Genomic DNA, 26,599 nt, shown 5'->3' with positions numbered 1-26,599 from the left:
ACACAGCAGCTGGTCTAATGTTGACAAAACAACTTTTAAAGGCTTTCAGAAGCCTTAAAGGCTAATCAATTAAAAAGGCATGAATAGTAATGTGCCTCCTATCCTCAGCACTGCAAGTGACGTTTCCTCCAAGTACAGCGAGGTTTCCATTTTGAAACAATCATTTCTTACATCCTACAATCAAGGCGAACACGTGAATAAATTCTAAGTTGTGTCTAGGTGAGACGATTATACTTAAAATAAAGTAACTCCATAAAACTCAATTATAAACGTTGGACTTAATGAGCATTTCCACACTAGCAAAGTTATTATTGAAATGCCAACAGCTCATGCCAGAATTGGGGCTTACTTTACCAAGAGCAGGCAAAGAAACATTCTGGATTAATGTCTACATTACCCAACAATATGCTGGAGGCACACCGAATGAACAAATGAGTGTGGGATGAGCCTGTGAACTGCATTCCAGGAACAGTGACAATCCTCCTGAGAATTAGGATTGCCCAAGTGGTCTCCTGTGGAATGGCCTCCTGGGCCAGACTAGCACATATTTCCTTCAAGCTCCGGCCAAAAGTCCCATCTCCTACAAGAAGCCTTCTCCAGACTTCCCACAAGGCTTTAGTCTTATTTTCTTTCTGAATCCCTTACAATCAGAGAATCAGAAAGGACTTTACATGTCACTGTATTCAGTTCCCTTAGGACCTGACAAACTTTTTCTAGAAATACTAGATAATAATGTTTTGGGCTTTATGGTTCATGCAATGTCCATCACAAACACTCACCTGCACCATTGTGGGGCCAAAGCAGCAGTGTACAATATTTAAACAAATGGGCATGACTGTGTCCTAATAAAATTTTATTCACAAAAGTAGGTGGCAAGCAGATTTGGGGAGACCCCTGCTCTCCAAGCATGTGTCCCCTTCGCTCTCAGTCAGTATGCAGAGTCCCTTTGAATACCTCCTCACAGCAGCCTATTTTCTGAAGCTTTCCCTTCTATTGACTGAAAGGAACCTCCTCTATTATGCAGCGAGTCACATCTTCATATCCTACACTCTGTCCTCTCCTAAATCATTCTCCCTCCCTAGAGTATTCTGCATAAATAGGTCATCAAAAACAACTTCTTTAATTAAAGAAAAATACTTCCAGTTTTGTCTTTGGGAGCCCCGGAGAGAAGTCTTCCACCTCTTCTACCTGAAAGCCTTTTATGCATCTGAAGACAACTACCAGATATGGCATTTACTGTCTGCTGTGTTCGCTGGGGATCCATCTCGTCACGTGTCTTATTGTTGGTTTTCTTCTTCATTGTACACACTTTTTTCCTCCTCATTGGGATGGCAAGTGAAGCATGGTCCCTGGCACATAAGCTTCATTTAGTTTGATGAGTAAGAGTGGCAGAATGACCACAGAAATGTCAATCAACACTTCTTTTTGAACACCTTCCTCAAGGAATGCTATTGGGAAGGCTGAATACAGGAGGTAGACAGCTCATCACAGTACTGGCATGACTGCCCCCTCAGACCTATACCTGATTAAGAGGCAGAGACCTCCTTTCTCTATCTTCTTCCATCCACCATGACCCTGGAGTATATAGTTTTGTTGGTATATTCATTGTTCTATTTGGGCATTCTGAGATGGGGTCCACTGTGTGTCCTGGTCACATGCCCAACCCTTCACTGGCTCACAGTGACTCTATCTAGTCATGTTAACATCCTGTGCTATTTATCGCTCTCTTTAATAATCCCCATCCCACAGCAAGGCTACACCTTCTGTATCTCTGTGAAGGCACCTGGTCAGCCGTCAGTCATCCATCCTTAAGTTTTAAAAAACAATAAACAACTGAAATAATAAGTGTGCCTTGTGAACAGGCAATCCTCCTCAAGGAACGAAATAAGGTCCTTTGTCAAGAAACAAGTAAAATGAGTATCTCTCAATGTTACCTCTAAAATTTACTCCCCAGAATTATTCCCTTTCTACGTCAGTATATTAAAAAAAAAACAGACTAGTTTTTAATATCTCTGTGAGAAAGGAGTTTTTAAGACCATAACAATAACCTCATCTCTTTTAACATCAGGCTACCTTTTTATATTCCTTCTCCCCACATTCCAACTACACACCAATTTCTCCAACCCAGGTAACACCTATGGGACTCAACAGGTGCTGATGAGGGATTTTACCAAACCCTATATGATATCCAGATCAGGGTAGCAGAGAGGAAACAGCAGGGGCAGTGTGGGTATCTGCTAATCTGGTACATAGGACCATCAAAGGTGAGCTGTCATTTTAGGTTGTGCTGTTTCTAATGGATAGGAGATACCTCCACTACTTAAATTTAAATTTAAATGAAGTTTTAAATCCAGTTCCTCAACTGCAATAGCTACATTTCAAGTACTCAGTAGCAAAGGTGCTACTATATTGGTCATTGCAATATATAGACTATATCTGTCCCAAAGAATAGAATAGAAAGTTCTACAGGATGGTGCAAGAGGGTCCACAGGTTCTTTCTCTATCCCTGTGACATTCACTGATTGTAGCTCTCTGACCAGCACCTATAAGAGTCAACTAATAGGAGATCAACTGTCAAATCCTGCTGGAGTTTACTCTGTACCTCCTTGAAACCCTAAGGAAATATGGGGATGTGGAATCTTATATCTGGTCATTCCAAACAATAACCCTCCACATTGCTTTATTTATTTATTTATTTTTGCTTTGTTTTGTTTGAGTTCCTTAAGGAAAGTGAGCAAAGAAACACCTAAGTTGCCCTTACCCCCCAGGGAGGTTCACCAAAGTCCTTAGCTTTTGCTTTCTGAGAAATTGTTATATAGCACAGAAAAAAGACTTGGTTCTCATGTAGATTTAGTAAAATGCAGAGGAAAAAAGAGAAAACAAGAAGCAAAGTTTCTCTATTTGTTCTGAAGTCAGTATTCTTTGTATTATTTTATGACAGTAATTTTTTTCTTTAATTATCACTTTGCATCCAAAAAAAAAGAATGTAGAATTTTTTTTCTGTTTTTAAAAATTTACCTCCAAAATTTCAAGCAAAGTGTTAAAATATTTATGTGCCTTATATTTGTCGCCAGAAAAGTAGAGTTATTCAATAATCTACCTCTAGGTAACATAGCATATAGTTTTTTTTTCAGGTTTACTAAAATTGCCATCTCTCTAAAATCTAACAAGGGAAAGTTGCTAATAAATTTAAAATTTTCCACATAGTTGCTTTGGAGAACATGAAATTATGAGAGGAACTACATTCAAATTCCAGGCTGCTTTCTGAAAGATGAGATGACCTCCTGATAGTCTATAAAGCCTGTGAAACATCTGTTTTGATAACACATGTACTTAAAATTCCCCACATGTCAGTTTCAAGTTTCTACAAAATATAAGGCAGAACCAGCTGCAAAAATAAGAAGGAAAGGCTGTTAGCAAAGTGTCGGGAAATGTTAAGGATTTTAATAGGACCCAAGTTTCTTTACTATTTGCATATCAGGAGCCTAGGAAATTGGCCCAGCAGAGACTCCATTTCATACCCCTTCCACTCGTGATAAAAGTCTACCATGACATTGGTATGTTTTCCCTTCCTACCTCCCTACCAAGGGGCTGCAGTGTGTTTCATTCTAGTATCTTATCACCATAATATCTTCTCCTTCTGTCTGTCCCTCCAAATCCTAACCATCTGAAAGGACCAGTTCTAGTCCCCCATTTTCCATGAAGGTCTTCCTCTCTTCTAGTCTACAAATTCCTACTTCCTTCTGCGCTCTAATGAGGGACCATTCAATTCAATTGTTCTCATCTCTTTCTGACATAAAGATCTGACCTCACTCTTGTTGATTTACCCATTGCATGGCTTTTACAGAGATTAACTGAGCTCCCAAAACTACACCTTCAGCCCAGCTCTGTCTCCTAAACTCATATTCATTGTTCCCAACTGCCTAATCCATATCTCCATCTGAAAACCTAATAGGTACCCTAAAGTTATGATATCCAAAGGTTGTCTGATCCTCCTCCAAATCTGCTCCTATTTAGTAAATGCATCTCAGTAAATAGCAGCTTTACCTTGAGTGATCAGACCCCTAAACCTTGGAATCATGGTTGACACTATTGTCTTATTCATCCTACATCCTGTACTTCAGAAAACTGTATCTTCTCTACACTTTCCAAACATTCAAAGAATATCCTTTACACCAACTTGATTGCAGCCACCTAGACTTAAGCCAACATCATCTAAATTGTTGCAACAGTAGCCTCCCTACTTCCAACCTTACCCACCTAATATTTATTTCCATACTAGCTAGTGATCTTTTAAATCATGCATTTAATCAGGGCATTCCTCAGTGCTTAGTCTTCCAAAGCCCCTGAACTCACTCAGAGAGAGAGAGAGAGAGAGAGAGAGAGAGAGAGAGAGAGAGAGAAAAGAGAGAGAAAAGCTGAGTAAGCTCTGAAGCACTGCAGATGGACAGACCTTCCACTGCTCTCCCTCTGGTTTACTCTGCTTCTGCCAGTGGTCTCCCTGGCATGATGCTACCATAGCACCTTTGCATATCTGCCCAGAAGTTTCTTCCCACAGAAATGCCCAGAACTCTCTCCCTCATTGGGTTCAGGTATTCATCCTGTGTCACCTTCATAGGGCAGTTTTCCATCGTCACCATATTTAAAGGTACCAGCTGACTCCTACCCATCCCTAATACTTCCTCTCCTGCTTATCATTTTAGTGTCTCCATAGCACATATCACCATTTGACATGCTGTATATTTTCAATTTGTTTATTTTCTACCCTTCTAGATGACATTCTGTCATTTCCCATCCTCTTTATGAAGACAAGGATTTTTGTAAGTTTCGTCCTCTGATTTCTCCCCATGGATTTTTGCTTCTTTCATTCACTATTTTATTTCTACCTGGAATGATGATTGGCACAAGTTGGCCCTCAAATACTTAGAGATAAAAGGAGAGAAGTCAATTCCATGTTTCTTGATGGATGCAAAGCATGTCCTACACATCCTCTTTGTATCCCTGGGTAAGGCCCAGAAAAAAGTGCTTGTTGCCTGATTATTGCTATTTGCATTGCAGAATACAAAACAGTGGTCATTTACATTGATGGAAAGGTTAAATACAGACTGTGTTGATGCAATATTAAAAGATGTAGATTTTTTTAAATTTTAAAGCTACTCAAACTTATAATCTGGGTTCATGTGTGAAGAATCTCAAAATCTCCTATGAGTCAGTTTCTTAAATGCTGCCAGAAAAATAACACAAATACCTGCTCAAAAGAAATATGGGAAACAATATCTCAGTATTGTTAATTTTAAAATAAAATTAAAGCAAATGAGGTGAATTTCAATGTCAAGTTCCAAAACAAGAAATTTAAATTCTTTTGCCGTTAGATTATTAAAACAGGCAGGTGATTTTACAAATCAACTTCATTTTGCCAAGAATTGATGATAATGACGACTTAGTTAAATGGTAAGGAAACTGGGGAAATCAGGGGAATGCAACAGAGAGACAAGGAACATGTCCTTTCCCCTATCCCAAAGGAGAAAGGTGTGCTATTGACCGAATGTCATCCTCCCACCATTCATATATTCAAACTCTAAATCCCAATGTGATAGTATTTGGAGATGGGGCCTTAGGTAAGTAATTAGGGCCTGAGGGTGGGGTCCTCATGAATGGAATTAGTGCCCTTAGAAGAAGAGACCTAAAAAAAAAAAAAAAAAACTTGCTTCTCTCTTTTTCTCTGCCATGTGAGGATACCATAAGTACATGACCCTTTGCAACCCAAGAAGAGGCCCTTGCTGACACCAGATGTGCCAGCACCTTCATCTCAGACTCTCCAGCCTCCAGAACTATGAGCAATAAATGTCATTATTTGAGGCACCTGTCTACGGTGATTTGTTATATACCAGCCTAAACTAACTAAGACACTCTGTCATTGCCTAAACAACTAGTCTTCAACAACAGAGGCTTACTGGTCACTAAGCTTGACAAATGGCTGGGGAAACCTCAATCTTTCTACACATCCTGAGTGTTGCCTATAAAACATCAGTGATTAAGTACAACCAAACGCAAACTAAATTCTTTTCCACATAAGATGGCTTGAAGGTTATGTAGAAGGCCTTACAGAAATCTTTCATCCATGAAATGATTGAACATTCCAGAGTACAAATGCTGTAACATGCAGAAACAAACCCTACCAAGTGGGTTTGCAAAGGGCCATGTACTTATGGTGGAGCACTTATGTTCCTTCCCATAAAGAGCATCTTAGTCCCATGTGAGAGGCCTCAGGTCTCTTCCAAAACTCATGGAGCTGCTGCTGTTCAAAAATCGATCACATGCATCTGTATGAGGTTGTGAAATCTATACCAAAGTTTCCGTGTATAATTCCTTTAACCCTCATTGTTATCCAAAATTACATATAAGAGGTTGTGAGGGGAATGGGAAAATAAACAAGGAGAGAAATGAATTACAGTAGATGGGGTAGAGAGAGAAGATGGGAGGGGAGGGGAGGGGGGATAGTAGAAGATAGGAAAGGTAGCAGAATACAACAGACACTAACATGGCATTATGTAAAAATGTGGATGTGTAACTGATGTGATTCTACAATCTGTATTTGGGGTAAAAACGGGAGTTCATAACCCACTTGAATCTAATGTATGAAATATGATATGTCACGAGCTTTGTAATGTTTTGAACAACCAATAAAAAAAATGTAAAAAAAAATAAGAAAATAAACATTAGATGCTAATTAGCATTAGCTTGTGAGTTAACAAGAGTTTTACTTTTAACGTAGCCAAGTAATGGTCACATTATTGACATGAAAGTGAGGATAATTATAAAAAGCACTGCTCATTAACTAATTTCTTCTTTTACTCAGCAAACACTGATTGAATAGGAAGAGCCTGCTCATCAAATATCTACCCTGTTCCAGAGCCTGTGATGGGTGTTCAAATAAAGCATCATTTTTATATGTTTAAGGAATAGAAAAAGTGGCTTCTGAAAATGGAGGCATAAATTCAAAAACTGGCACACAGTGCAACATGGAATCTTCTCCAAGACAACCCAAGGCAGCCAAAGAACCATGAGGTCTCAGAATCAAGTCAATATTATAACATCTTTTATCACTTGAGAAAAACATAGTTATCAATTATTCATCAAATTTCACAATGCAACTTGGAATTTTAAAGTATATTTAATTAAATGGATACAACCAATTCCCAGTTTTTTGACTGCTTTAAATAGTATATTAATTTAGCTTTGTTTTTATAGAATTTGTTTTTTATTAGCATTTATTAATTATACATGGGACTTGGTGTGATTTTTCCATTCATGCACACAGTATACACTGATCCAATTCAATCTCCTTTTCTCCAACCCACTCCTTACACACACACACCCTTCCCAATCTCCAGTCATCATTATTCTCCTTTCAGATCAGCTGTTTTAGCTTCTACATGAGAGAATATGTGGTATTTGTCTGTCTGTAGGGGACTTATGTAACTTAACCCAAAGTTCCATCCATTCAGTTGCAAAGGACCGGATTTCCTTCTCCTTTATGACTGAATAATACTCCATTTGTTTATATAACACATTATTTATATCCATTCATCTGTTGACAGACACCTAGGCTGATTCCATGTCTTAGATATTGTGAATAGTGCTACATTACACATTGGTGTGCAGGTCTCGCTTTGGTTTCATTTTCTTTGAACATATACCTAGAAGTGGGATAACTAGACCATATGGAAGATCTATTTTTATTTTTTTTTAAATAAGGTCAGAAAAAACAAACAGGAATATTAACACTCATCAAAGGTAAGACTGATTCATATTCAAATTGCAACAAAGATCCTTAAAAATTTTAAATAAGGGAAGAGGATAGATAACCAATATTTGAGAAAATGCAACATGTAAACTTAATTATAAAAAGGAAATCAATAACAGATTTTAGCTTTTATGTGCTAACATTATCTAACAAATTATTCCTTTAAAAGCATTTAAAGGAAACCTCACAGCCTACATACCTATTAGAATACACCTGCTCTAGGTTACCTGTAGATTAACTGTTGAACTGTTGAATTCCAGAGAATTCATAAAATGTAATGATAAAATATGAAAGAGTCAGTGTGAATCCTTCTGCCCAGTGGATTACAGATGAACCACCCACAGTCACCGGCCCCAACACTCCTGAAAGACGAGCTATTACAGTTGATGGAGGCACCATCTAGAACTAGCCCCACTCTGCCTTGGACATCCATATCTGCCTCCCTTCTCCCATCCATACCTGCAAAACACCCCAGCTTTCACCTGCTGCTCACCAAGGCATGGGTGGATCTAGAACAAGTCAAATGAAATGTCCAAGATTTGCATTGGTGTGACACACATTTGTATATATTCAGTATTCATCTTTAGGTTGCAGCTCTGTGATTAATTGCACTACTTTCCTCAGAAAGGCCTCTGTCAGATTAAAATTTACATCTTTTATAAATTGTTATTTTCTAGAATATTATCTCCTCTATTAATATAAATATTTCAGTATTTTAGTTTAGGGTATTTGTGTATGTGCACGTGTGTATATGTGTGTGCACACCTGCACTTGGGAAATTCATTACTTGTATTTTGACTGCCCATGACTTAATCTAGTCTAAAATGTAAAAGTATACAGGAAATACATAGTTTGCAGCTTTGCACTCTCATCCTACATTTCTCTTAAAATAGAAGCAGGGGTTTTCCGACAGTACATTTTTGATCAAAAGGTTTACACACAACACAAACTCTTCTAAGTAAGAGGCTAAGAAGCTAGTTAGGAAAAAATACAGAAAGAGAGACAAACTCTGTAACTGTAGATTCATGGACTTTAAACCAGAAGGACCAAGGGGCTGAGGTTGTGGCTCAGTGGTAGAGTGCTTGCCTAGCATGTGTGAGGCACTGGATTTGATTCTCAGCACCACATATAAAAAAATGAAAAAATAAAGGTCCATCAACATCTAAAAAAATATTAAAAGCAGAAGGACCTCAGACATCAGCAAGTCCAGGGTGTTATGTTGAGCCCTCATAATGAGCATCAGTGTAGGATAGGTTTGGAATTCACTAATTATATTTCTTTCAGACAAATGGAGTGGACATTAATTTACTAAAAGTTCTGAAAAGTCCTGCAGTTTAAAAAATGCAAACACTATTTAACCTATTGCTTCCCAAGCACACTTATCTTTTTGTTTGTTTGTTTTAAACGAGATTTGTTAAAAGATAATTCACACTCAATAAAAAAATCACACTTTTAAAGTATACAATTCAATGGTTTTTAGTATACTCACAGAGAAGTACCACAGTCTAATTTTGGAACATTTTTACCACTCCCAAACAGAAACTCCATACCTACCACTGTACATTTCCCCTCCCTGGCACCAGCAACTGGATCTCTCCTTCAAATCCTCTCAGGCAGTGCTGAACCTGTACAGTCATTTTGCAAATGAGAAAAATGAAGTTCAAAGACATTAACTGGCTTAGCCAAAAATTCTACAACTAATTGGCAAATAGGGTTATATGAGTTTAGATAAAAGTGAGAAATAAGCAAAAATACCAGAATCTTTCCTTTCCCCCCACATCTCACCAGGTAGAAGTTGTTTTCTCTGTGTCTCCGTCTCAGTGCTTTTGCTTGGACTTACATTCCCTCAACTTTTTCTTGCTTACTTAATCCGTATATTATTCAGCTTGAATTCATTTATTAATGAGCATGCTCTTTCCTCCGGGAAGACTTGACACTAATCTCCTCCACTGGAGTTGAGACAATGACTTGCCAGGAGAATGGCTTTAATAGTGGAAGTAGCAGGAACTGGATCCCCTTGATAGGAGTGGAATCAGTCAAGGGGAGGAAGTTTTTTAAAATTGATTATAAAGTAGATGATGCCTTCCCTATTCTAAGTCCTTCAGCGCCTTCTTTTTATTTATTTTTTTATTTTTATTTTTATTTTTTTTATCAGTACCACCAGGCAGGGCCACTGGCTCCTTGCCCCTTACACATGGTGCCTCTCTGCTACTCATCTGCAGTGAGGTTTTTTTTTATTATTGATTTTTTAAAAAATAAATGACAATGGGATGCATTACAATTCTTATTACACATATATAGCACAATTTTTTCATTCTCTGGTTGTATATAAAATACAATTGACACCAATTCTTGTCTTCATATATGTACTTTGGATAATGATGTTTATCACATTCCACCATCTTTGCTAATCCCCTGCCCCCTCCCATCCCCTCCCACCCCTCTGCCCTATCTGGAATTCATCTCTTCCTCCCATGCTCCCCCTCCCTATCCCAATATGAGTCAGCCTCCTTATATCAGAGAAAACATCCGGCCTTTGCTTTTTTGGGATTGGCTAACTTCACTTAGCATTATCTTCTCCAACGCTATCTGTTTATCTGCAGATGCCATGATTTTGTTCTCTTTTAATGCTGAGTAAAATTCCATTGTATATATATGCCACATTTTTTTTTTTATCCATTCATCCACTGAAGGGCGTCTAGGTTGGTTCCATAGTTTAGCTATTGTGAATTGTGTCACTATAAACATTGTCGTGGCTATGCTCCTTCTTCTCCACACTCTTTCCCCTTCCATTTTCCATGTTCAATCATACACTGCTCTCAAGTCCACAAGAAAATGTCTGCACTGCCCAGGAGTTAGAGAAAATAAGTTTGCATGCTTGCCTGCAATGTCTTGTAGATGTTCTAGCACGCTATATTCTTTTCATTTACATGGCCTAGCTGAAAACTGCCCCTTCTAGCTAGGGTCTCTCCTATGTCACTCCCAAATTAAGAAGAAAGAACCATTACAGACAGTACATTTCTTTAAAATGTCATTCCATCCTATTAAATGCAATGCCCTTCACTTAAAATTTGAGCCTCTGAATAGCCTTTGTGCTATAATCTGTCATACTATGTTGGTTTTCATTTGCCTGGTTTACTTTTACCAAAATCATAAAAACAACAACAACAATAATGATAAAATAACAACACTGGCAATAGGAGGAGTTGAACCTTGTATCATTCCTCAGAACTCGGTGGAGTTGATAGCCATCTAACCACATCTCACCTAGTGCTCCCTGAAACAACACTCTGAGTCAGTTGGATGGGATTCCAACCCATGGCAATGAACAGGAAGAACATTGGTCATTAGAGATTAAACAAATCTAACCTAGTCTGGTCCTCTGTTTATAAGTACCAGCCCTTTGGGCATTTTTCCCGTCTATGAATAGGAAGCCATATGGGAGATGGTTCATGAAAAGTTTTGCAATAGCATAGAAGGACCATGTGCATCTTTATCTATATATAGCAAGTTTAATATATTTCCCTCTATTTTATTCTATTAAAATAAGGATCCAACACACTTAATACATTCTATATGCATAACTCAGCAGCCATCATGTGACCTAGGGAAAGTACAGCAGTAAGAAAGTTGTAAAGAAATGACACAGGAATAATTAAGTCTAAATGATGGGAAGGAGAATGATTATTTTCTTCCTTGAACTTTTAATAGAAATTGCCTATCACTTATAGAAGCACTGTCCTGCTTAGTATAAAGATGTGAGGCTTCCAGATTTTTATTTCTACCTGTGAAGACGTCTATGTCATTGGCCACTCAGGACTTAGTATCTGCTTCATACCACCCTCAATACCTAGGAGGAATTCCTAGGGCACAAAGGCAGAGAAGGTCCCAAGAAGGACCTTCACAACTTGTGGTGTTTATTTGTTCTTCAAAGATATCCAGAGACCAAAATTAGGTGTCAGTGGTCACATAGTACAAAACCTACCCTTTCCATCTAAACCAGTCCTTTGTGATTGCCCCTGGATCTTTATAGGCTTTCTCTATGAACACTGTCATGCTATGCAATGTATTTATTGAGAGTTCACACTGTGTAAGATAACAAGCTCATGCCAAACATCCCAGAGAAATAAGTCATTATATAAATAAGAAGCAAGAATGTATAAAAAGAATATGTCAGTACAAAATACATGTATAAGTAAAAGAGTAAAATTTACTCTGATGGGTAAATTGGGAGAAAAGGCTTCTTTGAGGAGATTGCATTGAATGATGCCTTGAAGGATAAAAAGGTTTGTAACCTGGGAAATAATGGATGGAAGGCCACTCCTGACTGAGGACACAGCTGACTGTGAGCGAGTCAGGACTGCTGCAGAAGTTTCTGTGAACTCACTCAGTTGGGTGACTGGGAATCTGAATTAAAAGAATTTGATAAAAGAAAAATTTTCTATGAAGTTATACATAAAAGAAAACCCATGTATTTCTAATACCATTCCTTTGATCTTCTATGGAAAGCTACTACATAAATGCAAAATATTACTTCTATTAAAGTCAGTATTTTTAAGTGGCAACATTTTTAGAACACTTGAAAGTGGATGTTTTTTTCTCTCCAAGATAGAAAAATTCTAAGAAATTAAGTAAATTCCACATGAATAATCAAGTCAAAGAACAGTGAATGTCTCAATATAATGAGAAAAGAACAAATTCCAGGGAAATGCTAGATCTTTTAAATTATTCAGTACAGATCTTATGCTCCTTAGAAGCCAAGAATTCTCATATGTTTAACTTTGTTTGGTCTATATATCCAAATTATGCTACACTTTCAGTTAATCAAAACCATTTTCTTAGATCAGCAGTAATGGCAATTTTAAATGTCAAAAAATATATGTTGGTTCCTACTCATCTGGGGATTGAAAGTTTAATTAGTGCAGCCCCTTGATTTTATAGTAGAGGCAAATGATGCCCAACCAGTGGGTAAGCAACTGGCTAAAGGTCAGCCGACCACTTAAACTGGAGGAAACTGAATAACTTTCCCAAGATCACACAGGTTGCAATCGGTAGAGTCAGAATTACAACAGAGGAGAGCCTAGACCCCCTCACCTTTACTGCCTACCTGCCATGGAAAATTAACACAATCTCCCATAAGCAGGTAGAATGCTATAGATGAAAAGTCATGCAAATTAAAAGTGGAGGAACATAAATGCTATGATTATAAGTGTAAATAAGTGTATACATTGCCTAAATTGCTTCAATGGCATAAAGGAACAAGTATTTCTAAATGTCTAGGGTGGAAATCTAAATAATGTGCACACTTGCTAATTTATTATATTATTTGCTACTGAAAAAGACAAAAAAAAATGAAATGAGAAAAATGCAGTCTTCATTTCTCTTGCTTTTTCAGGGCATTAAAAAATCCAGTATATTTTTTTAAAATATTCACCTCAAACTCACTACTCAAACACATTAATTGCATTGTTATTCAATAATTTGGAATAATTAAAGATACTTCTTTTGATAAGTAGCAATCATGACTTCAAAGCAGGGGGGCAGAAATAGTTGAACAGTCTTAGATATAAGAATTCTTGACAGGTATGCTGGTGCACATCTGTAATCTCAGCAGCTCAGGAGGCTGAGGCAGGAGGTTCATAAGTTCAAAGCCAGTCTCAACAATTTAGCAAAGCCCTAAGCAAACTAGTGAGACCTTGTCTCAAAATAAAAAGATAAAAGGGCCAGGGATGTGGCTCAGTGGTTAAGCACCCCTGGGTTCATTCCCCAGTACCAAAAAAGAATTCTTATATCCATAGCTTCTAAAAGTTCTATCAAAGATAAAGATTTTACACCCAATATCCATTTTGCCTAACAACCCATCATGCTGTAATTATCCATACATACAACTAAACTTTTCTCAAGCTCTTAAATTCCACTCTGTGTCCTCTTAGCAAAAGAAAGCCAGGATGAGCTGGTGGGACTGCAGGACACAAGATGGTGAAATTACATAGTCCCTGAGCTAAGCACTTTCTAACTAATATCCCTTGTTTTCAAATAACAATAATTGTATTCTAGTTCTAGTTATTGTTGGTTTTTTTTTAATTTCCATGATAAACAGCCCAAATTCACTCTATTTGTAACTGTGTACATTAGAATTTGACTTCTGGTATCTGTCTAACTCTTTTGTTGTAGCAACCTGATGAGGGTAAAATGTCAACGTGATGGAGATTAAATGTCCTAGAAACCAGTTACTACTATGACCCCTAATTGGCAGACTAAGAGAAAAACTAAAATTATCTGATGGGACACCATGTTTGGTGCTTCTCTGAGGAATGATTCTCGAAACTGGGCAACTCCCTTGGGTGAGCCCTGGAAGCTTTACCTATGAAGTTGTTATAAGATACTTTGGCACCTGCTGGCATGAGTCTTCTAAGCTAGATGCCCCCACCTCTGTCCAGTGTGGATCTATTCCTCACTCCTGAACTGTGCTATGTGAACCATTCAAGGCCTCTCTCCAAGAAGAACAACTGCCCCATAACCTTTTGGTTTAGTTAGCCTTTGGGGATGGTCCAATGTAGTCTTAGAATCAGGTTAATTGAACTTAAGGAGATCCTTTCTAGGTAGTAGGATCCTGTCCCTTCAGCCTTTCCAAGCTAGAGTTCTTATCTTTACATTCTGTCATCAGATAACAACTACTTCCCCCAGGTCCTCACTCACAACCTTGACACTAACTTGATCATTGAAGTGCTCTTATCTGATTCCTCCATGTCTGCATTTCTGGAGAAATGACACAAGAGTTTAATGATATAGCATATACACCAGATATTATATAAGAACAAGATAAGTATTTTGTTCTTCTGCTAAGATAATTTCCAGTAAGACCAGGTAAATAATTGAATATTTTGATCACAATTTGGTGTTATTGAAAAATATACAAGGATCCTAGATCCCTTGTGGGGATCAAGTGTTAATATCTGTCTTAATCTCTTCAGGCTACCCTACAAAATACTTTAGACTGGGCCATTCACAAACAACAGAAATTTATTGCTTACAGTTCTGGAGGCCAGGAAGTCCAAGAACACGGTGCCAACAGATTTGTGTCTGGTGGGGGCTCTTACTCTCTGCCTCTTAGATGGGGCCTTGTTGCTTCATCCTCAAATGGCAGAGGGGGCATGAAGCTTCCTTCAACCTCCTTTATAAGGGCACTAACTCCACTCATGAGGGCTATGCCCCAAAGGTCACATCTCTCTACACTATCACATTAGGTATTAAGTTCTAACATATGAATGGGAGGGTACCAATATTCAGATTGTAGAAATGTTTAATTATTAATTTTTAATAGTTTTGGATATAAAATAATCCCTTGCAAAGACTCCAGTTCACCAAAGCTAACTGGGATCATCCACAGTGAGGGAAAAAAGATGAACCAAAGCCAAAGACTCAGAGGTAAAATCCAGAGTCAAGGAAAAAACTAGCATCAAAACACAGAAACAAAATGAAGTAAGAGAGGGATGCAAGTGATGGGAACTGGAACAAAAGTTGGGAATAAGCTGGTAGATCCTAGATGACCACCATAAGCCACTTTCATGGCCCAGGATTATATGACACAGGAATTTCAGGATGACCTACAGGAACAAGGATAAACTAAGATGACTGAATCTTAGGGCCTCAGAGGGTACAATGAGCCAGAAGCACTCTTCTTATTCCAAATTTTTGTGCATCTATGAGAGTTTTCATTCCTTTCATTTAATTCAGAAAATTCAACAGTGTTTACTGATAGACTTCTCTGTACTAGGTACCAAGGTACAGGCACCGAGGTACTATTGACAGTGCCCTGTCCTCAAGATGCCTCAGTTCTAGATGGGAATCAGCAATGCTTCCATAACTCTGTTCTTCACAGGCTAATAGTTATGGCAAAAAATGGAATACCTTTAGATTTCCCAGTTCTCACTATCTACAAAAGCAATGGTGTTCATACTTTTCCATAATTCCAAATGTTTTTTTAAAAAACACTTCAATAGACTGCCTTCTAGAGAAAGAAAATTCAAGGGGGAAAATAACAGGCAAAAATTTTAACTACAGATTTTCAGGAGACAGAAATGATGATCATCAAATAAGCTTTTCTTTATGGTAAGATCACACTACATCTTGAGTTAGAATAATAAACCTATATTTCATAACATTTTTATCATAAAAGCAATACATATGCAATGTACTAGAAAATCTGGATAATACTGAAGTAAAAAAAAAAAAGACAACAAAAATCACTTGCAATACATAATAGCCAGAGATATTCACTGTTAGTATCTTGATGCATTTCTCTCCATATAGACAGATGAACAGAAACAGTGGATTTATATAGACTTAACTATATATTTTTATGTATCACACAAATACAGAGTTGTATATCCTACTCTTAACATTGACAATTTTTTTTTAAAGAACTGAAATACTAGCCAGTTATGTTAGCCACTGATGGGAACAGAATTTAAAACCATCTCCTGAAAGTGTGCTTGGGGATTGCTTTTTCCAAGTCCACTTATCTTCAATCTTCCACTTTGACTTTAATCTTCTATTATTTTTCTTTCCATTTAAGTGGTCTTTCAAGTTATTTCCATAGTTCAACTTTAGCAGCTTGGTTTTTACTTACCATAAGAGCTGCCTATTGTTGTGTGAACGGGTCGATATAATCAATAAGTCATACATAGGTTATAGATTATAGGAATAAGGTAAGATAACAAGGATAAGCAACAGTAAGACATAAGTTCATAGATAAGTTCGTGAGGAATCCTAAGTAATAGTAATAAAATCATGTAACTGTGATACATAGGATATGGAACAGTGAAAGGTGATAAGTCAGTATGCCAATATAGTTATAGATAAATATAGGCTGATAGGTTAATATAGATATAGACAAGGTTAAATCAAATATAGTTGTGAACAATTGTATAGCTTGATCAGTAGTAAAATGATAAGTAAATCAGATAGCTGCAAGCATCAAATAAGTCCCTAGTACTAGGACAGCAGGAACAGAGTCACTGTGGCTATACAAGTGTGGCCGTAGGGACTCTACCTTAGCTGTTCTAGACTCTATCCCAGTTTTTCTGCTACTGCTCCTGTGAAGAGGGAACTGCATGACCCACTTCTGAGAAAGAGAAATGAAAGCTGTCTTCTTTTTAAAAATTGTTTTTCTGTACTTTGTATCCCACAGAATGTACCCAACTCAGGATATAGTGGTGGTCCTAGTGAGCTACATCCCGGGTCTGAGTACATATATGGGTGTACATGACTTTAAAATAGATTATCTTCCCTGCTCAGCTGAAACTCAGGATATGGTTGTCTAACACTTGTTCGGACCTAGACGCGATTAAGCTAACTGCTTTTTTTAGCCTCTGTAACTTGCTTGCTTGCATGATGCTGAGAAAAGTCCTTGAGTTGATGTTGTCAAGACACGGGCCAGGAAAGGGCTGTTCTCTCACAGAGCCTCAGTCTCTACAGGGGGGAGACAGCCCCTGGTCAGGTAAATAAAGCTCTCTTTTGTTTGAATTCAGATTTAGAGTGTTTCTGAGGCAGCTCCCCATAACACCTATTATCTATAAACATTTGTACAAGTGTTAAATAAGATGATCTCCAAACTACCTCCTGGAAGAGCCTATTTGTCCACTCAGAAGCACCTATTGATCTACACTTTGGTTCCTTGGCCAGCTTCCCATTCATAACAAAAGACTGTGAATACAGGGAGAACTGGGACTCAGTTACTTCATTAGGCTTCCTGAAAGATTAAAAAACTGCATGTTCTACAACACTTAACAACAAACGCATGTTTCTCCGTTAGCTCTAATACATTATTCTTCCTTTCTCTAATATAAATCATTATTTGTTACTATCCATTTGCTCTGAATACTAATCTCCCAATCATGTGGATCTGGTTCAATGGTCCCGGGGTCTTCCCTGAAACCCTTTCGTTGACAGGCACCCCATAGGGACACCAGCCAATGTTCCATAAATGCCCCCCCAAACTGTCACACACCAAGTTTCCTCAACATACTTGGACAAAGGCCATACAGTCTTGGTGATTTATTTGTATCTAGTGTGCTGATTAGGTCTGGAGTACCCTAAGCACTTCTTGATATATTATCTCCAGTGTGTGTACTGCTTGAGAGAGCCTTACTACAGGAATATTACTCAGCAAAAATAGAAGCAAAGAATTCATTTATACTCTATTTTATCACGTCTTATCTCTGAGTGTATGTTAGGTGTGATGAAAGCCAACTGCTTCCACAATCCTGATTTCCCAGTATTTGTCTTTCACTATTGTTTTAGAAATATATTGTAAAGATTCATCTTTGGCTACTTCATGTTGAGTGGGCACAGGATCTATCACCCTTTATGGACTCAATTTAGTAACATAACCCTTCAAATATTTTTCATTCCTGAATTTTTCCCCCTATTTAATGTTTTAAAGAACTTGAGTACAAGGCCTTCATTCTTCTTATCATAGGTGGTTTCCCATAAGAGAATTTATATATTCCCACTTTCTAATGAGCAATTCAGCTTTTTAAGTATTTCTTTCCAGCCCTCTTCCCTGCTCCAAGTGTCAGCACTGAATTCCCTTTTAGGGAATGATTATGCACTTGATGTCTTTCTTTGGAGTGCTCTCTATCCATTAGAACACTGAACTAAATTAAATTGAAATGTATATCATTCATCACTATATGCTCCAATCTGTGTTATATCTATTATGTACTCAGTGAATACTTCATGAATGAATGTGTAATATCAACAACTAAAAATCATGGTCCACTTATAAGATGTCATGTCCCATGCTAAGCATGAATTATGTCATCAGTGGTAGACTTGTAAACTCGTGTATCCCCGGCATATATAACAGAGCAGTACAAACTAGGAAATCGCTAAATATTTGTTGCATAAGTAAATTGAACAATTGCATAAGGTAGGTGCATTATTCATGTGCTAAACATAAGAAACTGGAACACAGAGGTTCATTTTCTGAAGTTCCATAGCATGTTTTAAGCCATAACTTGAAACCAAAGCCCAAATATTTAACCAAGATATTACTAGTAAATTCAACACCTACCCACATTAATGCAAACAAAATTAACACCATTCATCTTAATAAATATTATGCAATGCCACAAATAAATAATGTGAGCAATAATTTTCCAAGAAAAGATTCGCAATTTCTGGGCTTTTATAAATAATCAGATAGGCAGATATCTCTAAGTTTCTTATTGCTACCTATGCAAGTGAAAATATGATTTATCTTTAACCAATGTCTTCTCCTACATTTGTCCACTAGTTAATAAGGATTTCAGGACTTTTTCTTTAGAGGTTTAAGTCATCTGTTTGTCAATTCTTTTTCAAATAAAAATAGCACTAATGAAATAATCATTTAAGACTTCATTGTTAATTGTCTACAGAATTTATGAGGAATTTCTGCTTATAAAGTAGAAAATTTACATATTTCTGGAAAATTCTTGCCACTATTGGTCACTTGATTTTCTTGAAACACTACCACTAGGACATCCTTCTTCAGAGTTATGATGATTTGTATCTTTAACAACTTACTACTAAAAATAATAAAATGAAAAGGGTGGTTCTTTAAAATCATTATTAGCTCTCTCTTTAAATCTTTATTAGCCCACACCTTGGTGGGAGCTAAGTGATATTTAGCAGACAGCAGAGCCTTTCAAGGGTGGTACATTATGGTCCCTGAAGCTGTGGATTGAATAGTAAAATGAGATGTAGAATTAGAAGTAGGCAAACATCAAAGATGTCACCCAGTATGAAGGAAGAAAAGTAGGGAAGGGGAGAGGGAATAAGGAAGAAGGGAGGGAAGGATTTAGGGGCAACTTGGATTTGAACTCTGCCATTCACCTTGGAAAACTCAACCTCTGAGAACCTCAGTTGTTCCATGTGTAAAATGGGGGTGATGTAAACTGTACAGTATAATACAATACATGGTATGGTGTTTTACTTGGCATTACTTGCCTAGAATCAGCAATTTATACATTCTCTGCTATAAACATTCACCTTACAAAGGCAATCGACAAATTCAAAAAATAACCCCATGAACTGTGTCTACCTTTTTTGGACTGGAAGCATTTCTGATATTTTTAACCCAAGAAACCAATGTTCAATTTTCAGCAGGTTTTATGTATCTATGAGCTCAAAAAGCTTACTGTTTGCTCTCAAGACTAGAGTGCAGTAAACCTCTGTTTCAACAAGGAAGCCTCTTTTAAGTCTTGTTTCATTCTGGTGGCTTTGGTTGAGGTGGAAACTAAAATTGAAAACAGATAGATGTTTTACATTTAAATGGGTTTAACATAAATGTGCATTAAGCCATTTCATGGACGATTGCACAAATATCTTTTGCAAACTTGGTACACGTGAGCACATATACAGTAACCATTCATGTCTTCCAGAGAAATAAGTTGCAGATGTGAAATTTTAAACAGCTACTTGGAGTTCCTTTCACTGGAAAGAAAATGTAATGGCTTTAAGGGAATTGCTCTAATAATATCATGGCATCTGCAATGGCTGGCCAGAGCAGAGCAGAACAGAGTGTATGTCACCGCAAGTCAATTTAACAAGAAATAAGCTTCCCCCTAGAGAATCTAAACTCCCTTGCCTCCCACAAAGAAAATTGAATTTTGGAGGTCACACCTTGGGTAGGTTACCGAAGGGAGAAGCTTAACATTGTTTTTGTCATGTGCTCTGGGAGGTCAATGCTGTTCCACCAACAAGTCGCTATCAAAGATCTATTTCCACCTCCCCAATGCTCCGAAATTAAAACAAGTCTCCGGAGTACATTAGGATGGCAAGTGATTGTGACACTTAAAGATACCTGGGACCACGCAAGATACAATCATATCCAAATATCAAGTTTGAATCACACAGCAAATAGTAGGTTCTATGGGGGTTAAGGGTCTGGAGGGGTTGCTGGCAGAAGTGGTGAGACTGCAGTGGGGGGTCAGAATGAGTTAGATGGAAAATAGAGTTTTATGTTGAAATTGATGGCTTGGTCAAATATGAATCAACCGAACTGCTGTTACCAAAGAGAAAACCGGTCACCAAGTGAAGCCCAGAAGAAGTCCCTACTTTAGGTGGACAGACTCCGCCCAGGATCCTAGGAGTGGGTTGTCCAAGGGCCTAGCACCCTTTCACAGCAACTGGGAGGTGGCCCAGCACAGTGCACCTCCTAGCAGCCGGCTTCTCTCCAACCCACTAACACCACCCCCCGCAGCAACATGTGGGGTGCTGCCACTCCGCTAGCTACCGGGGAACTCTCTCCAGCTGGAGTTCCTGGTGAATGCACGCTTGGCCCTGAGAAGGTACTGAATTACTCCTGGAGAAGATTCCTCCAGCCTTGAACTTGGCAGCTCCTGACGTTTCCATCCCACCCCACCGCGCTCCAGCACAAAACACAGGCACACACACGCCCCTCTAGACACACGCGCAGCGCTTTCTGCCCACTCCGAAGGAAAGCATGAAAGCTGGGTGTAGAGGCCGTCCCCACAGCTCAGCTGGCCTTGGGGCGGGGGTGAAGGCTGTCCTAGCGCTAGGTAGTTCCAGCGACTCAGCCCACTCGCAGGCTTGGCCCAGGCCAGGCATCAGCTGGGGGCCCGCTACCACCAACCGGTCTCCTTTTGTGCTCCTCGGGGAAGCCCGTCTCTACTCACCCGGGCTGCGCGCGGATTCGGGGCGCCAGCGGCAGCCAGCTGCCCCATCCCACGAACACTGCGGCGCCCCCAGAGTGTGCAATGCGGAGCCCCGCCAGCGCGCGGCCGGAGCCCGGGAGCGCAGGGAGGGAGCGAGGGAGGGAGGGAGGGAGGAGGGAAGGAGAGATCGCGGCGGGGAGGGACAGGGGGCGGGGGCCGACGGGGGGCGCGCGCGCCACTCCCACTCGCGCCCCGCACTCGCGGGCGCCCGCTGCTGCGGCCGGCCAGCCCGGCCTCTCGGGTCGTGGGAGCCAATCAGTGCGCGCAGGAGGAGCCGAGCCCTCCGCGGTGCGCGCTCATTGGTCTGGCGCGCGCGACCCAACTCCGAGAGAGTCAGACTGAGCGCCAAGTCTGTAAACTCCCCGCCAGCAGGAGACGTCCGCCCCGCGCAGGTGGGGAGCCCCGGCGCCGCTCGCTGGCAGACTGGGTGAACGGAAAAGGTGGGGGATTTGGGACCTGCCCGGGAAGCCTGTTCACAGTGAGCGTCCAGAGCAAGCAGTGTTTGCTCAGGTTGCAGATTTCTTCCTGTGCGCGACACCGGCTCCCCGGTGCCTCTCTCTGAGCAGCCCAACTCACCCTGCCCAACAGCTGCCTGGTAAAACCGAAGGGACCAAGCCAAATCTCACGCTCTACCCTTCCCCTTCGAGACACCCGCTGAACTTGAGCTGGAACTGAAGAGCAAGTGGAGTTCCAAACGCCAGGGCGTGCAGAAGCTGCTTGACATTTACAATTGAGGACCCAGACTGAGGGACAGTGGATACAGGGATGGGGAGGCAGATGTTTGTTTGGAAATGGGAATTTAATTATGGTTTTTGGTGGGAATCGCCCAGGGAATAATTCTCCTGCGTTCTGCCAAACCCTTTCCCCAAGTAACGCCCCCAACCCAGCCCACCCTTCTCAGGATACTGATTTTTCTCTTCCTTGTAAATCATGTTTGATGCTCTTGGAGTTTTCAGTTGGGAGCCTTGAAGTGCAAGCAGAATTCATCTCTGTCTTCGTCCATCTGAACTAAGCCAGAAGCTGATGGGGAGCTGGGGTGACAAGGGAGGGTCTCCCAGGAAATCTGAAGGAAGGACTCCACGGGGGAGCTCGGGACTAGCCGCCCCACAACCCTTAGCCTGGTAACTGCCTTGCTAGGCTACCTTAGCTATGCCCGCCACAATGGCTACATGGGTCTTAGAGGTCTTCCCCCAACCCCCACCCCTCTTCTCCGGGCCTTTTTGAATCTCCCTGCCTCTCCTCTTCAATCTATTATAATCTATTTCAACATCAAAACATCCTTTATTTTTCCCCCCTAAAGCATCCTTTTATTTGGAAGGGGTTAGGATAAGGTATTTTGAATCAACAGCTCCTTAACCTTCCTCACAGTTAATTTATGCGCACAAATTTACACAAGCTCAGGGTTCAAGTGAACAAAAATAATTAGCACTCCTTTAGACCTTTGGACAAACAAGATGGAGATGCTCCAGTGTTTGTCTTCCTACAAGGCTCAGCATTTTTAATAGATTAAATATGAATTAATCAAACTGACCCTGGCTGTGTCCCCCAGTATCTGGGTAGATAACCTCTGTAGGTTAGTATCTGTTACTAATGAGGGCACGTCCAGGGTGTCATGGCTGCCACTCATTTAGCTTCCTTTCCAGGGAAGAAATTGCCTTCTTCAGTTCTCCACCACGAACCTACTTCATTTGATTTTTTTAAAAAAGAATGATTTCGTGCATAGTTTAGTTAAAACTTAATATTTGAATTCAAAATGAAGTTCAGCATATTAAGGCAGTTCATAAGACCATAGTGCTGGATAGAAATGGAATCCTTAGACTGACTGACTCTCTCTCTCTCTCTCTCTCTCTCTCTCTCTCTCTCTCCTTTCTCTCCCTCACTCTCTCCAAAAAGTGTATTTAAAAAATATAGAATGATGTGCATATAAAATATCAACAGTGGTTACTCTGTGTGTTGGGATAATGAGTAGCATCCTGTTTTCTTCTTTATATTTTGTTGAATTTTCTAAAGAACATGTAATATCATAAACAATGTCAACTACCATAGAGTATTCCTCAGGCATCATCAGTAAAGCTAAGGTGTTAAGTCTTCCTTCTACTTTACCCTTCATATCTTATTAATCACTAATTCTATCTTCTGGAATAACTTTCAGGTCTATCCCTCAACATCTCTGTTGCCTTATCCTGTGTTATCAGAGCTGTAGCAACAGCTACATTCTTCTCTCCATACTGCCATCTCTATTTGAGAATTGCTAATGTGATCACATCATTAAAATCTGTCAGTCCCCCAAATAATGAAGTTGAAACCGAAGGCCTTTCCTTCCTGGTCTGAGTTCAGCCTTCCCTGTGGGCCTCATCCTGCCCCTATCCTCATAGGCAACTTTTGCCAGGGAAGTGGACCTTCACAGTCTGTGTCTAAGACCTCCCAGTGCTGGAATGTTGTCTTGTCTTCCCCCTCAACTCTCCTCTCCCCTCAATGGCAAGTTCCTACTTCAGCTTCAAGATTCACTTCAAACGTCACCATTATAATGAAGTCTTCAAAACTGCCAGGGGTCGAATTATCAGTTCCTCAGGGCTGTACTTCAATAGCAGGCACTATATCTATTCAATGACTGTTAATCCAGCTTCTTCTATGTGCCAGGCACAATGATGAAAATATACATTGTATTTGTTCTCCTGGAGTGCACCCTGAGAGAGACAGACATTAAATCAAAGAAAAAAAAAATTCAAACTGAGATAAGTGTCATAGAACCATTATATGTACAAAAAAGAAGCAGAGTTTACTTTGAACATATGTCAATCATAATTCTTACTGAATTGTTATGATCTTTTGATTTATTTATTCAAAGTTTTGTCTCCCATGATATTCATCTATGTATTCTCATATAAAGAACATAGTACCAGGCTCATAGTAGGCACTCTGTAAAAATATCATAATAAATACATGGGTGAATAAATGAATGAGTATTTCAAACCCCCACAAAGCATTAGGGTTTCATGTGTTTACATGTTTCTATTGAACAAGATCCAAAAAAAATTATTTCTCTGTTGTAAAAGTTATCATCATTACATACTTGTTTCATTGTTCTTAACTCTATTTTGATTCTTCCTGCAAAAATTATCTAATATCTTTCTACTTGATTTCACATTTAGGAGATAAAGCTAATGTATTATGTGTAGATAATCTGTTATTGGTAGGAGGAATTTATTGTTTTTTTTAAAGCAACTTTTGACATTTAAAATTCCAGGACTGATAATTTTAATACACAAAGTAAAAATCACAACCTTCAAGAAAAAATAAATAAAATTAGGCTTCATCAAAATTAAACTATTTTCTCTGCAAATAACAGTGGTAAGAAAATTAAAAGACAGGCACAGACTGGGAAAAAATATTTGTAAATCATATATCTGGCATACAACTTGTAGCTAATATATTCAAAGAACTCTCTTATTGTTAAGACAATAAGAAAACAACAAAAATTTTTTAAGTCAGCAAAAGAATTGAACAGACACTTCTCCATAAAAGATACAGAGATGATAAATAGCACACAAAATGATGATGCTCAGTATCTTTAGTCATTAGTGAAATGCTAATTAAAACTACTATGATGAGACACTACTATACAATTGTTACTATAGGAAAAAATAATGATAAATAAAAATAATAATAAAACAACAGTGATATCAAGTGCTATTGAGGATAAAGAGCAACTAAAATTTTTGTACATTGCTGGTAGGGACACAAAATGGTATGGCCATGATAAAAATTGTTTTGTAGTTTTTATAAAGTTCAATATACGCCTAATCATATAATGTATTAATCTCACTCCTAGATATTTACCCAAGTGAAATGAAAAGCTTATGTTCACACAGAAAGCTATAAACAAATTCTTAGAACAATTTTACCAAAGTCTTGAAACAACCTGAAACTTCCTTAGCTGGGGGATAAACAAAGTGTAGTGCATCCATAGAATGGAATACTGCTCAGTAATAAAAAGGGTACACTGTTGATCCAAACAACAGCCTACATCTCAACACATTATAAGAAGTGAAAGAAAGAGATTCAAAAGCCTAAATATATACAAAGATTAAGAATGGCAGAGCAAAAAGACAAAGAACTTGAAGTTTTTCATGATAATCGAGTCACTCTTTCAGGTCTGAAAGATCTCTATTTCCATGAGACAATTGTTAAACCTTGTTATTTCAAGTTTTCTGGCGCACAGGGCTAAACCTCATTTTACCTAACATATGAATGCATAAGTTGATTAATGAAAATTCCACTCAGTGTAGGCTTGTCTTATTCACTGAAATATCACCAATGCTCCTCCTATGAGGCTGGTACACAGAGTGGATACTCAATAAATATCAGTTAAATGCATGAACAGATAAGAATGAAGATAAAGTTAGGATTTTGCAGGAATGTAACAAAATTTTATATTCAGATCAGTGTGTTCCCCTTCAAAGTAGTGACTTTGGCACATTACATTTTTCATTCCAATAATATTGCTTCCATCTCATAATGTATTCCCTCTCCCCCTTCTGCTAATTAAAATATTATCCTTTCTTTAGGTAAAATTTCTTCTTTTAAATAAATTATTTGCTTGCTTGCTCTCCCTCAATGATCGAACAATAAATTTAACATGTCTTAACATTTTACTCATTTTTCAATATTCTAAGTAGCATCTAATTTATCTTCTTTATCTCTAATAAATACAAGAAGTTTATATAACATACACAGAGTAAAAATAAAAATCTAGATTTTATGCAAAGCTTGAGAGATTTAGGCTCAAAAAAACATCATATTTCCAGATGTATCACTTAAAGTAATTTTCATTTATTGGACACTGATGGTTGACATTAAGCTCTTGAAATATCATTAAAATATTTCTGCTCTAACCAGTTTGCACAGTCAAGTGACTTTTAAAAAATCATTTACAGCTAAGCTGCTGTTATGGAATTTATTATAAGAACTCAATTTTCTCTACCAGTTTTTCTGCTAGAAAACAGTACCCCCGACTGCCAGCAAAGACCCCTCAGTTGCCTTAAGATGTCAGTTTTATACCTTGTTT

General features: G+C 38.7%; 1 protein-coding gene across 5 annotated transcripts in view; it reads right to left on the bottom strand.

The window, feature by feature from the left end:
• Positions 1-21,641, bottom strand: part of Lypd6 (LY6/PLAUR domain containing 6) — a 139,196-nt gene extending 117,555 nt beyond the window's left edge. For 3 of the 5 annotated variants that reach the window (XM_040294292.2, XM_040294290.2, XM_078017400.1), the window contains exon 1: positions 21,493-21,641. The gene's annotated coding sequence lies outside the window, so the exon portion shown is untranslated. Of the gene's footprint in view, positions 1-19,992; positions 20,091-21,492 lie in introns of all 5 variants that reach the window. The other 2 variants (XM_040294291.2, XM_005315815.4) reach the window with 2 other exon arrangements.
• Between the last annotated feature and the right edge of the window lie 4,958 nt (positions 21,642-26,599).

This window comes from Ictidomys tridecemlineatus, chromosome 7, assembly GCF_052094955.1.
Source record: "Ictidomys tridecemlineatus isolate mIctTri1 chromosome 7, mIctTri1.hap1, whole genome shotgun sequence".
In the NCBI taxonomy this organism is placed as follows: Eukaryota; Metazoa; Chordata; class Mammalia; order Rodentia; family Sciuridae; genus Ictidomys; species Ictidomys tridecemlineatus.
Note: the sequence above shows the minus strand (reverse complement) of the source record. Positions and strands in the feature narration are given on the sequence as shown.